The sequence below is a fragment of the Equus asinus genome, chromosome 28, assembly GCF_041296235.1.
Source record: "Equus asinus isolate D_3611 breed Donkey chromosome 28, EquAss-T2T_v2, whole genome shotgun sequence".
NCBI lineage: Eukaryota > Metazoa > Chordata > Mammalia > Perissodactyla > Equidae > Equus > Equus asinus.
Window position 1 is genome coordinate 37,909,118 of NC_091817.1, and position 16,763 is coordinate 37,925,880.

The following is a 16,763-nucleotide window of genomic DNA, read 5'->3' on the forward strand; positions in this document are numbered from 1 at the left end:
TGGGGCCCATAAAACTTAGGTTGATAATGTTGGCAGTGGTCTACAGGACGGAGCTGGGACTACCTAAGCTGGAATAAAAGCATTAATGGGACAATGATGATCATGATAATAATAATAGCTAATGTTAGTCACTTTATGTCATTTAATCACCCCACACACACAGACATACACATCAACATCAGAGTTAGGAATTCTCATCCTTATTTTAAAGATGAGGAAACCGAGGCTCAGAATGTTCCGCAACTTGCCCAAGGTCACACAGCTAGCAAATGGGAGAGCAAGTACTATATCTAAGTATGTCTGACACCAAAGGCCTTGCTGATAACTTGCTGATAATGTTAGAGGATAGGACAGTCTGAAGGCGAGTGGAAAAGACCACATTCCCCGACCCAGCAGTTTTGTGCAGTCAGAAGAGCCTGACTGTGAGGCCAGGAGAGGCCTGGCCTCGGGGACGGAGCCCACAAGGATCTGGAGCTGGAAGGGTGACCGGAGCACCCTGCAACTTCGGAGTCACAACCCAGAGGTGACATGCGTGACCTGAGCTGGTCAGGGCAGGCCACTCCGGCTGAGCTCAGGACCTCTGGACCTCTTCATCCCTGAGGTGTCTGCCTTCTGCACTTCCTCAGAGGCTGGAAAGACTATGGCCTTTGCCCTTCGGTCCCCCAGGTCTGGGCTCAGGCTGGGCTGGGAGCCCAGCTTTCTCGTCTTCCCCTCCTGGCAGCCAGTTGGTCAGAGATATCCTTGGCTCTGCCAGGGCCATAATAAGGCTCCTCACAGGTGAGAGAAGACAGCCTCTCGTCCCACTGTCCCTATCCCACCCGGGGCTGATGAGGCTGGGACACCAGCCAGGAGGCTGACTTTCAATTAACAAGGAATCAGCCTCTGGAGAAGCATGTGCATAGAGACAGGAGAATGGAAGGGAAGTTCAGCTTAATCAATTCAGAGCAGTTCATGAAGCTTCTGGGCCCAATAGGGTACCCTCCCCTCTTTCCTGGCATATCCCACTTCTCTCAGCATCCCTTATCTCCTCCAGTATCCCTCATCTCTCTCAGCATCCCTCATCTCTCCCAGCATCCCTCATCTCTCTCAACATCCCTCATCTCTCCCAGCATCCCTCATCTCTCTCAGCATCCCTTATCTCCTCCAGCATCCCTCATCTCTCTCAGCATCCCTCATCTCTCTCAGCATCCCTCATCTCTCCCAGCATCCCTCATCTCTCCCAGCATCCCTCATCTCTCCCAGCATCCCTCATCTCTCCCAGCATCCCTCATCTCTCTCAGCATCCCTCATCTCTCCCAGCATCCCTCATCTCTCCCAGCATCCCTCATCTCTCTCAACATCCCTCATCTCTCCCAGCATCCCTCATCTCTCTCAGCATCCCTCATCTGTCCCAGCATCTCCTCTCCCAGTGTCCTTTCCTTTTTCCCAGCATCCCCTCATTCCTCCCAAATGCTTTTTCCCAGGTCTAATCTGGAAACAGCTATCAACAGATTCTCACATCAGCCAGTAACGCCTCATTTCATCAAGTCTAAAGAGCAATTGATTGTAAAATGTACCAACATTTGACGTACCTCTGAGAAAGAGAGGGAGAAAATCTGTCAATTAAATTATGATATGCCAGTGATCCTGATTTCAGAGGGGATGTTAAAACATGAAGAGTTGGGGAGAGGAGTACTGTAGAATCAGTGGAATATGGTAACACTAAGAGCCCTGTCGTGCATTCGATATCTTGCCTGAGGGCTACAGAATATTTCCATGCACAGTGCCCCCCTGTTAATGGCTAGTAAGCAGGCACTATATGCCCAGAACCACCCTACACTCTGGGGGATGCAGTTCTCCGCCCTTACGGCAATCACAGGCTAGTAGGTGATCTTGGAGGCAGACCCAGAGAACACCTACAGAACAGTTCAAGGCCAGTCTCTGTGGTGTGGATGATAAACGTAAAAGGTGTTTGGAGAACAGATGGACCGGAGTTGGCCAGGTGGTCAAAGGAGGCTTCATGGCGGGGACAGGGGTAGGGACTTAAGCTAGAGGATGAAGGATGGAGAATGGGGACAAGAGAAGACACTGAGGAGGGAGAAGTGGGGATAAAGCAAACAAAGCATGGAGCTGAGGCCCACGTGGGAATCTACACTGGACAGGCAGGACAAGGCCAGACTACAGAGGGCCTCGAGAGCCAGGCAGCTCTTGATGTGACAGGCAGCAGAGGGCCAGTGCCCGTTCTTGAGCAAAGGAGTGACTTGATGAGCACGCTAATTGAGGAAACACTGATGTGCAGGATGAGTTGGAGGCAGAAGCTGGAGGCCTGGACACCAATCACGCCTCCAAGCCCTGCAATGAAGAAAGGCAGGTGACCTCTAAGGGGTCTCTAACAGGTCTTCATGTGCCTGGAAGGGGCTGGGGGGCAGTCCTCCCAGGTAGTTTGAGCCATGCCTAGATGGAAAAGAGTCCCAGACCCTTTGAAGAACTGTTCTTCAGGGGCCGGGCCACCCAGGCATCTGCCCGGTCTATTCCGGGCAAGTACAGCTATATAAACAATCATCTTCCACTCAGTAAAACTTGTACCACTTAATAGCCGCAGGGGCCGAAGAAAGCATTGCTTACATCTGTACCAGTGTACATCATCATGTAAGTCAGTCTTTTCTGCCTTTAAGAATTAAAGAGATGTATTTGGTAAGAGATAGACCTGTCTGATACATGCTCATTGATAAAATACTCTAATCTTTCTAGATTGGTCCTACCTGGCAATTTGTAACAAGAACCATAAAACTGGTTGAACTCTGTGAGGGAGTAAGTCCACTTTAAGAGGTGGGCCCCTAGACAATAAGTCAGAAATGGCCCAAAGCAGTGCCACCTGGGGAGGTGGGAGGCAGAGAGCCGGAGAAGGGTCTCAGCTCATCCAGGAGGGTCTGCGTCAGGCAGCCGCTTGAGCCACTTGAGTGAGGCCCTTACAAACTTGGCAAGTTGGGGGGAAGAACCCCTGTTGTATGTGCTTCTGCCCTGGGCACTGGGACCCTGTGGAGGCAATGGAGTGTTACAGGCACGAGCACAGGTTGGGCTTGAGAGCCCCAGTTTCCTCAACTGTAAAATGAGAATCAAATCGGCAGTTATTGGCCCTGAGCCCGGCCAGTGGTGAGCTATTATTACTACATAGATGACACACACAGACAATAACAGCTCCACCCTCAGTGCAAATGGAAACAGATATTTTCAGCAGGGCTGGGGGATGGGTGGAGGGTGGCAAACGTGTGGCTGCAGGACGTCTGCTGGTTCCAGCGTCTGAGGCAGAGGTGGGAGATAGCTTGCCAGAGAGCCCAGTGCCATGGGTAGTAGGAGAGTCACCTCCAGCCTGGGAGGGAGACCCAGGCAGGGAAGCTGACCTGGTCCAGACCTGCCACTCAGACACCCAGTTCCCAGGAACTCACTGCCTCTCCCTGGCTCTTCATCACAGCCTGTCATGACCACTGTCCCCTGACTCTGGAGACACCCTAGCCACTCCCCTGGCAGTGTTGATCTCAGTATGAATAAGTCCCTTTTCTCCTGAAGTCAGTCAAGCAAGATTAGACTCGTCCCCAGAAGAACACGCCTAAGAAACAAGAGAGGAAAGAAAATGAAGGAATTAAAGTGCAGCCACCTGGAAACAGGAGGACTTCCAAGTCGTTATTCCGATATGAATCTGGCCCCAGACTGGGCAGCCTCCTTAAGCTGTCTCCTCACCTCCTCCTTATCTCTATCCATTTGCCTTGGCAAGAAGTGCTCCCTTCTAGAACCTGCTTCCTCTGGCCTTGAGCAGCGTCAGCCCTGCCCCTTGCTCTTGGCAGGACCAGCCTCTTTGCTTGAGCTCTTGGAGAATTCGGTTGGCCCCAGAGAGTCCTCCGTCAGCCCTCAGCCCTCCCACAGGGATAATAATACCTGTAGGGCAGAGTTCTCGTGAGGACTAGAGACACAGGAACTGATGCCAACTGCAACGAACGTAAGCTCCATGAGAGCAGGCCTTCTTTCTGTTCTCTGCCCCATCGCCTGTGCCGGCCCCATAGTCAATGCTCAAGGATGTTTGTTGAATGAAAAATAAATATGAATATGAGCTTGAGTATGTACAAACAACCTCTAGAAGGACGCACAAGAACCTAGCATCAGTAATTGTCTTTGGATAGATGAAAATAGAGGCCTAAGGAATGGGATATGGAAAGGAAGCTACTTTTCACTGTAAACCACTCCTTATATTTTGATTTTTTTTTTTACTGTGCACATATATTATCTATTTGAAATTAAAAACACAATGCCATTTACATTAACATCGAAAAAATGAAGTACTTTGGTATAAATCTAACAAAATATGTAGGAGATCTACACAAGGAAAACTATAAAACTCTGATGAAAGAAATCAAGGCAGACAAATAAATGGAGAGATATTCCATGTTCATGGATAGGAAGACTCAATATCATCAAGATGTTTGTTCTCCCCAACTTTAGCTATAGATTCAATGCCATCTCAATCAAAATCCCAGAAAGTTATTTTGTGGATATTTACAAACTGATTCTAAAGTTTACATGGAGAGGCAAAAGACCCAGAACAGCCAACACAATACTGAGGAAGAACAAAGTTGAAGAACTGACGCTGCCTGACTTCAAGACAGTGCAAAACTCCAGTAATCAAGACAGTGTGGTACCAGTAAAAGAAAAGTGAAATAGATCCGTGTGGAGCAGAATAGAGAGCCCAGAAACAGGCCCACATAAATATAAGCAACTGATCTTTGACAAAGGGGCAAAGGCAATTCAATGGAGAAAGGATAATCTTTTCAGCAGATGGTGCCGGAACAATTGGACATCCGATGCAAAAAGAGGAATCTAGACACAGACCTTACCTTTCACAAACATTAATTCAAAATGGATCTTAGACCCAAATGTAAAACACAAAACAATAAATTTCTAAAATATAACGTGGGAGAAAATCTAGGTGACTCTCGGTTTGATAATGAGTTTTTAGATAGAACCAAAGCACAATCCGTGAAAGAAAACATTGATAAATTAGACTTAATTAAAATTCAAAACCGCTGCTCTGCAAAAGACACAGCTAAGAAAATGAAGAGAAAATATTTGCAAAAGACTTATCTGATAAAGGACTTGTCCAAAATATGCAAAAAACTCTTCAGACTCAACAATAAGAAAACAAACAACTCAATTAAAAAATGGACAACAAATCTGAACAGACAGCTCGCCAAAAAGATGTGTGGATGGCAAATAAGCATATGAAAAGATTCTCAACATCATACGTCACCAGGGAATTGCAAATTAAAACAACAATGAGATAGCTCTACACACCTATTACTTTTTGGCTAAAATCCAAAAAACTGACAATACTAAATGCTAACCAGAATGCAAAGCAACAGAGACCCGCATTGATTGCTGGTGGGAATGCCAGACAGCACAGTCACTTTGGAAGAGAGTTTGGCAGTTTCTTACAAGCTAAACATAGTCTTACCACATGATCCAGCAATCGTGTTCTTTGGTATTTACCCAATTGAGCTGAAAACTTATGACCACAGAAAAATCTGCATACACATGTTTATAGCAGCTTTATTCATCATCACGAAAAACTGGAAGCAACCAAGATATCCCTCAATAAGGGAATGGATGAACAAACTACAGTACATCCATACAATGGGACATTATTCAGCGCTGAAAAGAAACAAGCTATCAAGCCACAAAAAGACGTGAAGGAACTGTAAATGCATATTTCTACGGGAAAGAAGCCAATATGAAAAGGCTACATGCTGTATGATTCCAACTCTATGACATTCTGGAAAAGGCAAAACTACACAGACGGTAAAAAGATCAGTAGTTGCCAGGGGTTAGGGGAGGGAGGGGTGACTAAGTGGAGCACAGAGGATTTTTAGGGCAGTGGCACTATTCTGGAAGATGCTGTAATTGTGGATATCACAACTGTCACAATGTCATTCATTTCATATTTGTCAAAACCTGTACAATGTACAACAATGAGAGTGAATCTTAATGTAAACTATAGACTTTAGCTAACAATAATATTATGGACTTTAGTTAATAATAATGTATCAATATCGATTCATCAGTTGTAACAAATGTGCCATACTAATACTGCATGTTAATAACAAGGGATACTGTGTGCCCAGGGTACGTGACTATAATGGAACTCTCTGTACTTTTCGCTCAATTTTTCTGTAAATCCAAAACTGTACTTTAAAAAAACCTGTTAATTACTTTTTAAAAGAAAGCTTAAAAAGCATAAAACAAAGATTATTCAGCCAATATTATGGACTTTGCAGGCAGACAGCCCAGGCTTTATGTCCCAGATTCTGAACGAGCCGCAGCCTCCTCCTGTGGGGTTAACAGTCACACCTTATAAGGTTGAGTTAAGGGTTCCAGAACTCCGTCACTGAAGTGTGACAGTCAACAATTCTGTTGCCTGCAAGATTTCCACAGACGGAGACAGGAGTGGCCTTCTCTTGGGAACAGGGCAGGCATGACCAGGAGGCACCCTCTGCAGAGATATCAATCAACAACGGTTTCCCAGCTGCAGGAAGAGGCTGGAAAGCACCTGGCCCCAGCCCAGCATCTGCCAAACCAGCTGGTCTGCTGGCCTCTGTACAAAGCAGCTTCACTGGGGCCTGGGACAGCCCCTCCAAGGAGGCAAGCAGGAGGGCTATGTAGCCTGCAACCCAGTGCAGTGGAGGTGGGAAGGGGCCTGCAGAGTGAGACCTGCAGAAGGACCACCACCCTGCCCTGGTGTGCTCCTTCCACTGTGGGACCCTGGGAAGCCCCGGATCATCTTCTTCATCCATCAAATAGCACTACCAAGGCCCACACCCAGGGCGGCAGGGAGGGTAGCAGAAGGCAGTGGAAAAGAAAGCTTAAATGTACATTATTCCACCAAGCGTGAGTGTCACTAATATTACTGCTGTCAGTCCAGCAACCTATGCAGAGACTCAAGGGCAGCAGTGGGGAGAGGGAAAATCCAGGCTGCTGAGCACATGACCTAACTCTCCAAGCCTCAGTCTCCTCATCTTAATGTGGGAATGACACAGTTCACCTCCGGGGCTCTGGATGAATTTGGTAAGGCAGTGCCTACACAGGGCTTAGCACCTTGCCTGTCACGGAGGTGTCCTTAAATGATAGCTTCCTGTGTCTTCATAAGGTGTGGAAGCCAACCCAGGGAACTAAGTCATTCTGGATAAACAGCCGTCCCTGCCAGGGCTTCCTCTGTAATTCTGCTCAGATATGAGGACAGAGGAGGCCACCGTACTGCCAACATTAGGGACAGCATTTATTGCCTTGCAGGTGCTAGACTGGGAGCTTGGACAAATTGAATCACGTGGTCAAGATCTTGGCACCCAGAGAGCTGGGCTGGAAAAAACAGTTGCCAAAAGGGTAAAATGAATTCAACAGCTCTGCGAAGGACTTCGAGCCCTGGAAGAGAGCTATTAAGCAGGGTCTTGTTTAATGGAAGGAGAAGGGGGACGTTCAGTGACAGGGAGCCTGACATCCAATCAAGGCCAGTCTTGTCTGAACAGTGTTATCCTTGAACCCTGGAGACGCAAGCAGGTTGAGCTTGACTCGGCAGAGAAGCCAGCCAGAGGGAGGGAGGCAGTGCTAACTCACCTGGCAGGGGGTGAGCAGCAGCTAAATCCATGCCTGTGAGAGAGTCAGGGCCCGTAGCTGTCAGCCAGGGGAAGGGTGGAAGGGAGCGGCCAGCTTACAGGGAGGCGGATGTGGGAGATTTCCGCCCAGCATAGAGGGCAGGAGCCGGACTGTCTGGGTTCAAGTCCCAGCTCCACCGCCTACTGGCTAACCTTGGGCAGGTCACTTAACCCCTGGGCCTTGGCTGCCATCTATAACATGGGGGTGACTAGCACCCACTGCACAGGGTTGTGGTAAGGATTTGAGATCAAGCCTGTTGAGGATTTAACACGGTGCTTGCCCAGAGTAAAGGGCAGCAGGCATTATTACTGTTATTTAGGGGAGGGCTGGCAGCCAGTCTTCCCATCTGCCCACCCCCTCCCTCTGACTTGGGTCCCACCTTTACACAGGCCAGCTATAGATAACTTTGCCTGGACTGGATCACATCAGAGAGGTGCAGAGCCTACGAGACCCTCTGGCTCCACCCCCACCTCAAGCAGCAGTTTCTGCAGCTTGCCCAGCCCCTCCTTACATGCCTCCGCTAACAGGGAGCTCACCACCCAATGAGGCAGCCTGCTCCACATTCAGACGGCTCTGATCGCAAGTTCTCTAGGGAGAGCTGAAATCTCCTCCCTGCAAGCTGCCCCATAGTAGAAGTGATTTTTCCGCCAGGGACTTTCCGATGTCTGGAATGCACCCATCCCACAAATGCTAGGAATCTCCCGAGCAGGGCATCAGTCCCCCCTCCAGCAAATGTCCCCTGAACGCCACCCTGAGCATCTCACAGAGAATGGGGCAACTGTTCCCCGTCGGGACACAGAGCCCCTCCAATGCCGGAGTCTGTGAGGCAGAAGGTTCCCATGCACCATAGTAATAATAGTTCACACGCACTGCCTCACCCAATCCTCACAAAACCCCTATGAGGCATGTACTATTTCTCCCCCAGCTTTTAAAATTGTGGTTCAATACACACGACATAAAATCCTCACCATTTCTAAGTGTACGGTCGAGTGGTATTAAGTACATCCACATTGTTGTGCAACCGTCACTAACATCCATCTCCAGAACTCTTTTCATCTGGCAAAACTGAAGCTCTATAAATAACTTCCCCATTCCTCCCTCTAGTCCCTGGCAACCACCATTCTGCTTTCTGTTTCTACAAATTTGACAACTCTAGCTACCTTATCTGAATGGAGTCATACAGTGTTTGTCCTTCTGTGTCTGGCTTATTTCACTTAACATAACATCCTCCAGGTTCATCCACGTTGTAGCATGTGTCAGAATTTCCTTCCTTTTTAAGGATGAATAATATTCCATTGTACATATATGCCATATTTTGTGTATCCATCCATCTGAGGGTGGACACCTGAGTTGCTTCTACTTTTTGCCTATTGCAAATATCGCTGCTATGCACGTGGGTGTACTAATATCTCTTTGAGACCCCACTTTGACTTCTTTGGGGTATATACCCGGAAGTGGGATTGCTGGATCCTACAGTAATTCTATTTTTAATTTTTTGAGGAACTGCCAAACTATTTTCCACGACGTCTGTACCCTTTTACAATCCCACCAACCGTGCACGAGGGTTCCAATTTCTCCACATCCCGGCCAACACTTTGTTTTTGGGGTTTTATAGTAGCCATCCTAATAGGTGTCAGACGGTATAGGGAGATCCTATTTTTATCTCCACTTTACAGCTGAGGAGAGTGGGACTGCAGAGGCCTGTGACCTGCCCAAGGTCCTGCAGGCAGCAGTGGCAGAGCTGGGATTCCAGCTCAGGGCTGTCTGCGGCTATCCGGTGCTCTCAGCAGCTCCCTTCGCGACAAATCCCTGCTGTCCAACTGGACAGTGTCCGCCCTGGGGCCTCCAACATCCTCTGAGCTCCGTCCAGGGCCTGGTCAGGCTGACCCCGAAGGAGACCCCCCCACCAACCCTCGGAGTGCAAGACTAACCTAGCCGGCAACTCTGAAGCTAGAGTTTCAGCAAAGGCCTTACCCTGCGCGCCCGTAGAGCCGTCGGCCTGGAGGCGTCTTCGGGCGGGGCGTCCCTCTGGGCCGGCCGGGCGGGAGCGGGGAGCGGGGAACGGGGAACGGGGCCCCGGGATCGCTCCGCAGCCGCCAGATGGCCCGGCGGCGTCTTGGAGCAAGGGCGGCGCGGGCCGGGAGCCGGGAGCCGGGAGCGGGCGCGGGGCGGCGCGCGGACTCTCGAATCCGGCGGGGCGGGGGCGCGGAGCGGCTGCAGTGCGGGGTAGGGCCGCGGGGAAGGGCCAGGCCGGGCGCCCGAGGTGACCAGAGCAGCCAGCAGCCAGGTGCATCCCCGGCGCGGCCGCCTCCCGCCTGCGTGACCGTGGGCAAGCTGGGAGTCTTCCCTATGCCTCAGTTTCTTCATCTGTAAAACGGAGGAAACTAAGTCCAGCCTTGCAGGGAGCTGTGAGCGGTAAATGAGCAGTAAACACACGGTGCCAGGCTGAAGAGTGGGCGCCGTCAGCGCTGGCCACACTGCCTCCTCCCACACCCATGCGTCTCCTCCACCTGTCCCACACCTGTCCCACACCTGTCCCACTTCAATCTCACCTTTAGCCCGCCTCTACCTCACACTGCTCTGCCCCACCCCACTAGAGGGCTGGCAGAGCCTTGAGATTAAGGGTCCAGCTTCCCAGATGACTCCTTTGAGGAGAAATGCCTTTGAACATGTTAGCACGGGTCTGCTTCTTAGAAGAACAAACGCAGTAACAATAATTCCTTCAGGTGAACAAAGACATGGTCACAAAAATGTTTGCCACTGCATTACTTATAACAGTGACAACTTGGTAGCACCCTGAATTTCATCCATAGGAACGAGTTGAATCACCATCCTACCAGGCAATGGGATATTTTGTGGCCACACTAAGGGATAATGGAGCTTTACACTAATTGGCATTTCTGTGACCTATACTTAGTTGACTGGGGGAAAAAACAGGTTATAAGAAAGTCCTATATGGGGGCCGGCCTGTGGCCAAGTGCTTAAAGTTCCACACCCCCGACATGGGTGGCCCAGGTTTGCAGGTTTGGATCCCAGGCAGGGACCCACTCCCCTCATCCATCAGCCATGTTGTGGAGGCATCCCACATACAAAATAGAGGAAGACTGGCACAGATGTTAGCTCAGGGCTAATCTTCCTCAAGCAAAAAAAAAAAAAAGTAGGGGGAGAGGTTGGCAACAGATGCTAGCTCAGAGAGAATCTTCCTCATCAAAAAAAAATTAGAAAGTCTTCTATGGATGATCCCATAGGACACAGATCTGTGTGTGCGTGTATAGATACAGACCCTCGCTGCTCCAAGTATGGTTTCCTGATCAGTAGCAGCAGCATCACCTAAGAGCTGGTTACAAATATAGTCTCGGGCCCATCCCAGGCCTTTGTAATCAGAATTTAACAAAATCCCCTGGTGATTCACATGGAAGCTATGGTTTGAGAAGCGATGAAGCAAGGCACTGTCTGGAGAGCTGCCTAGTGAAATATTATTAGGGAGTGGTTACTTCTGAGGGGTGGGATTGAGATTTTCTTTTCTGCTCGTGATTTTCTGAATTGTTGGTATTTTTTTTTTTTAAGATTTTATTTTTTTCCCTTTTTCTCCCCAAGCCCCCCAGTACATAGTTGTATATTCTTCGTTGTGGGTCCTTCTAGTTGTGGCATGTGGGACACTGCCTCAGCGTGGTTTGATGAGCAGTGCCATGTCCGCGCCCAGGATTCAAACCAACAAAACACTGGGCCGCCTGCAGCGGAGCGTGCGAACTTAACCACTTGGCCACGGGACCAGCCCTTGTTGGTATTTTTATAATAAGCACATGCCATACAAACAGTAAAGCTATTAAAATGCTTGCAAAGGCATAAGATCCAAAACTATAAAACTCCTAGAAGAAAACAGGTAAAAAGCTTCGTGACATTGGACTTGGCAATGATTTTTTAGTTATAACACCAAAAGCATAGGGAACAAAAGCCGAAATAGACAAATGGGACTACATCAAAAGTGAAAACTTTTGTGCATCAAATGACACATCAACAGAGTGAAAAGGTAAGCTATGGATGGAAGAAAGTATTTGCAAATATAAGGAGTTAATATCCAGAACATATAAAGAACCCCTACAACTCAACAATAAAAAAACCAAATGACCTGATTAAAAATGGGCAGACGACTTGAATAGACATTTCTCCAAAGATGATATACAAATGGCCAACAGGTACATGAAAAGATGTTCAGCATCACTAATCACCAGAGGAATACAAATCAAAACCACAATGAGGTATCACCTCATGCCCATTAAGATGGCTACTATCAAAAACACAGAGGGGCTGGCTCCGTGGCCGAGTGGTTAAGTTCGCACGCTCTGCTGCGGCGGCCCAGGGTTCAGATCCTGGGCGCGGACATGGCACCACTCGTCAGGCCACGTTGAGGCGGCATCCCACATCCCACAGCTAGAATGACCTGCAACTAAGATATACAACTATGTACGGGGGGGCGGGGGCAGGTTGGGAAATAAAGCAGAAAAAAAAAAAGATTGGCAACAGTTGTTAGCCCAGGTGCCAATCCTTAAAAAAAAAAAAAAAAAACACAGAAAACAAGAAGTGTTGATGAGGATGTGGAGAAACTGGACCCCTTCTCTACTGTTGGTAGGATTGTAAAATGCTGAAGCTGCTATGAAAGACAGCATGGAGGTTCCCCCAAAAATTAAAAACAATTCCCATATGATCGGCAGTTCCACTTCTGGGTATACACCCAAAAGAATTGAAAGCAAGATCTTGAAGAGATGTTTGTACAACCATGTTCATAACAGCATTATTCACAATAGCTAAACATGGAAACAACCCAAGCATCTGTCAACGGATGAGTGGATAAACAAAATATGGTACATATATATACAATGGAATACTATTCAGCCTTAAAAAGGAAGGAAATTCTGGGGCTGGCCTGGTGGCATAGTGGTTAAGTTTGCGTGCTCTACTTCGGCGGCCTGGGGTTCGCAGTTTCAGATCCCGGGCACGGACGTAGCACCACTCATCAAGCCACACTGTGACAGCATCCCACATAAAACAGAGGAAGATTGGCACAAATGTTAGCTCAGCAACAATATTCCTCAAGCAAAAAAGAGAATTGGCAACACATACTGGCTCGGGGCCAATCTTCCTCACCCCAAAAAAGAAAAAAAAGAAAAGAAATTCTGATGCATGCTACAACACGGGTGAACCTTGAGGACCTTATGCTAAGTGAAATAAGCCAGCCACAAGAAGACAAACACTGTATGATTCCACTTATGTGAGATACCGAGAGTAATCAAATTTATGGAAACAGAAAGTAGAGTGGTGGTTTCCAGGGGCTGGGGAGAAGAAGAGAGGGAGGAGTTATTGTTTAATGGGTATAGGGTTTCAGTTTTGCAAGATGAAAAAGTTCTGGAGATTTCTTTCACAACAATGTAAGTGTACTTAATATCACTGAGCTATACACTTAAAAATGATTAAGATGGTTTAAAAAAATGCTTACGAAGAGATTTTATACGATCTGAGAAAGCAGGAAGACAAGGAAGCAGGGAAGTTTAGGCTCTTGGGAAAGAGGGAAGGGTAGTGTGGCTGGAGAGAAGGCAGGACTGAGGAGGCATGTGGGTGATAAAGCCAGAAGTGGGGGCTTGCACTTGATGGGAGAGTCCTGGGCCAAAATGTGAACTTTCCCGTGTTAGGACAAGCAACTGGCACCCGGAAAGCTTTAAAGCAGGGCATGACCTTTCCGAATAGCTGCCAGGCAAGTTCACTTCTTGTTGGCCTTTCAAAGTCATTGCCTTGACCTCAGCCTTGCTAACTGTAGCCATGGCCCCACTCATCCACCTCCCCATTACCTGAGATGGCTCCAAGGGGGAAGGCCTGGCTGGTTCTCCAGGCATGGCTATTGGGCCCTTCCTGGCTGGGATGCACAGACAGAACTTTCCCAGCAGCCCCTGGGAAGCTCTGGAGGTAGGTTCCCAGGCTAACTGCAGCTCAGTTCCCAGGGGACACCACCCCCCAATTGCGAGACATGACCCTCAAGCACAATTGTGCAGGACAGCTGGAGCCCAGAGCCACCCCCGGGACTGTCACAGGCCTGGAGGCCACGGTTCTCAGACCTCCATGGAGTCTCTTGGGGTGAAAAGGCCAAACTGTCCATTTCAGACAAGATGCCTCTTCCTCTCAAGGCTGGGTCATGGCTGGCCAGCACAGTATCGCCTGGGGGTGGGAGGCGGGCACTGTGGCCCCCGGAGACATTTTGCAGACACCCAGAGGGAAAGAGCTATAAGATGCCTACCTGCCCTGAACCCTCACCTGAGGCAGGAGAGGAGACCCACTTACTCTGGTGGTGGAGGAGCAGGGACCAGAACCCCACCCAGGGTTCCAACTCCCAGGCCAGGCTCCCCCACGCCAAGCCTATCCTGAGAATCCCACTCTCTGCATTTATTTATTTTACGTACCGTCAAAGCCCCTGAGATGGGGTGGAAGGCTGGGGGCATTCCAGGCCTCCAACACTATCTCCCACCCCTCAAAGCTGCCAGAACAGGCATTCCAAAACCCACTCAAATCCCCACATCCTTGAGATGAAGTTGAAATTCTCACCGGACCTTCAAGGTGCTTCAAAATTTGGTCCCCGCCAATTCCCTTCATCCAGCCCTGCAGCCCTCTTGAACTTCCCACCCTTCCCCACTGACTCAGCTTTCGTACTTGCTATTCCAGCTTCCTTCCCACCTCTGCCTTATAGACTGTTCTTCCTCCTTACGCGAGGAGCTGTCCTGGACCGCCCAGGCAGCCTCAGTCAGTCTCCTCTGTGCCCACAGGATGGGCTGTGTGCCTTTATCAGGAGCAGGGAGCCTGTCTTAAGTATCTCTCTCCCTAGTTTCCAGAACCATGGCCAGCCACCCCAATATTTGTTGACCAAGAAAATGAACACATGGGTTTTCTATCTTTTATGGCTAATTCTTGTACATTCCCAAGGGCTCTGGAACATGGCTTTGACCTTCCACAGTAATGGGTCCCTAAGTGCCAGCTGCTTTACCTATGTTGTCTCATGTAATTCTATGGCACAGGTATTAACATTTCCATTATACGGACGAGGAAACTGATGCTCAGAGAGGTCCAATGACTGCCTACTCCTGGTTATTGGTGCAGCCAGGATTGGAACCCAGCCTCACCAGCATGTGCTCATTCACTGTGCTGTATATGCAGCCTCCCAGTATCCTACCAGGGTGGGGAACAAAAGCCCACAGACTTCTGGGGAATTCTTCACTCTGTCCAAGGATCCCTTAAACCTGTGCTTTGAGGAAGGTGGCTGAGAGACGGGAAGGGTGGCATCCAGATCTGATGGCAGGAGGAGGCTGAGAGTCTGGGGGAACTTCAGAAAGAGGCCAAGCTGACCTGCCATCCCCCAGTGCGCAGCTCTCCAGCCTTAGCACATATAGGGGCCTAACACAAAAAATCCCCTAACAGGAGATTAGATAAGAAGAGGGGAAGAGATCAAGATGCTCCTGAGATGACCTTCTCTATTCTGCCCATCTTGTAAAATGGCCCAGGGATGGCCCCCGGGCTTGAAAGAACCCTCCAGTGCCAGCTATACTAAGTGCTTTACAAACACTATCGCAGCCTTTCCTGGACGCCTACGAAGTTTTATAGTCTGTATTTTACATGTGAATTAATTGAAGTTATTAGCTGAGAGTTCAAGGTCAGGCAGCTATGCCAACAAACCCAGGATAGCCTGCCTTCAAAGGTCAAGTCCTAACCACTATGCTGGACTGCCTCCATCCCCCCTTCCTGAAAAATCCCCAGAGAAAACAAGTTCCCCACCCACCCCCTCATGCGATCACGGCCCTGGAAATTAGGAAATTAGTCTCATAATTGCTATGAGTCAGCTGAACCTACATGTAACATGAGCTGAACTACAAAAATGTTCTTGTCCTTTGCCCCAAGTATTCATTCTGGATGGAGAATAAAAATCCAAGGAGAGGGAAAAAATTTAAAACACTAGAAAAAGTTATTTCCACAGAGTTGTCCATAAAAGTTGAATTATTAATTGCAAAACACCTGGAAGCAATCCAACGTCATAATCAAGGGACAAAGGCTGCACATCCTCAGAAGAGTTCGTTAACGTGGCAGATACATGGACCTTAAAAGTGACATGGAGTTAGTTCGTTTATGTGCACTTAAATTAAATGCAAAATGTAAAGGCAGAACACTTCATTTTAATTTTAGAATACTGTCTGAATGAGAAAGGCTTACTTACGCCATTTTATTTTTTTCCTTTCCTCTAAATAATTTTAAATCAATTAGTTTTGATTAGGTAATTCATGCATGTGATAATTCATGCACATAGTATGTCGAGGTCTGAAGACCTAAGCAATATACAGTGGAACAGCCCCCAGTAACCCATGACAACCATTTAAGAATGTGGGTTTAGGGCCAGCCATGCTGTGGCAGGCGTCCCACGTATAGAGGAGAGGAAGTTGGGTGCAGATGTTAGCTCACAGCCAGTCTTCCTCAGCAAAAAGAGGAGGATTGACAGCAGATGTTAGCTCAGGGCTAATCGTCCTCAAAAAAAAAAAAAAAAAAAAGAATGTGGTTTTATTAGTTTACAAAACTCAGAAGGGAACACAGAGAGAAGTAGCTTGCTTTATGGTTATTTTCATCAGCTTTTTTCCTGCAAGGCTGATGAAAGCAAAGGTTTAAAAATGAAACCCAGAGCAGAGAATTCACACCATTTCTCTGTCACATAGTTCCGAGCTTCTTGGCCGGGACTGTCTTTTTCAAGTCTAGCTCAAATCCCTCTTACTGTGATCTGTGAAGGAAGCAGCTAAATTGGGGTGGAGAAGTCCGGCAAAGAAACCATGTGAGAGAAAACCGACTGCCTTCTTACCTGTTCACGTACCAGGACGCGGTCTTCTAGGGCTTTGCTGGTGGCTTTAAGGGCCTCCAGGGCCCAGAGCAGGTGCCTAAGGGCTGGGGGCAGTTGGTGCCAGGTAGGGAGAGGCTCTGGCTTTCCCCAGCCCACAACCCAGGCTTCTCTACTGATGGGAAGGGCGGGGAAAGCAGGCCACTGCAGCTCCAATTCAGAAACTGGAGCCAAC

The 16,763-nt window shown here is 48.4% G+C and overlaps 1 protein-coding gene across 8 annotated transcripts in view; it reads right to left on the bottom strand.

Moving 5' to 3' along the window:
- Nucleotides 1–16,763, bottom strand: part of IL34 (interleukin 34) — a 57,991-nt gene extending 41,228 nt beyond the window's left edge. The window contains exon 1 of one of the 8 annotated variants that reach the window (XM_014829148.3): nucleotides 16,553–16,763. The gene's annotated coding sequence lies outside the window, so the exon portion shown is untranslated. Of the gene's footprint in view, nucleotides 1–9,648; nucleotides 10,236–16,552 lie in introns of those variants that run through there. The other 7 variants (XM_070500456.1, XM_014829149.2, XM_070500459.1 and 4 more) reach the window with 7 other exon arrangements.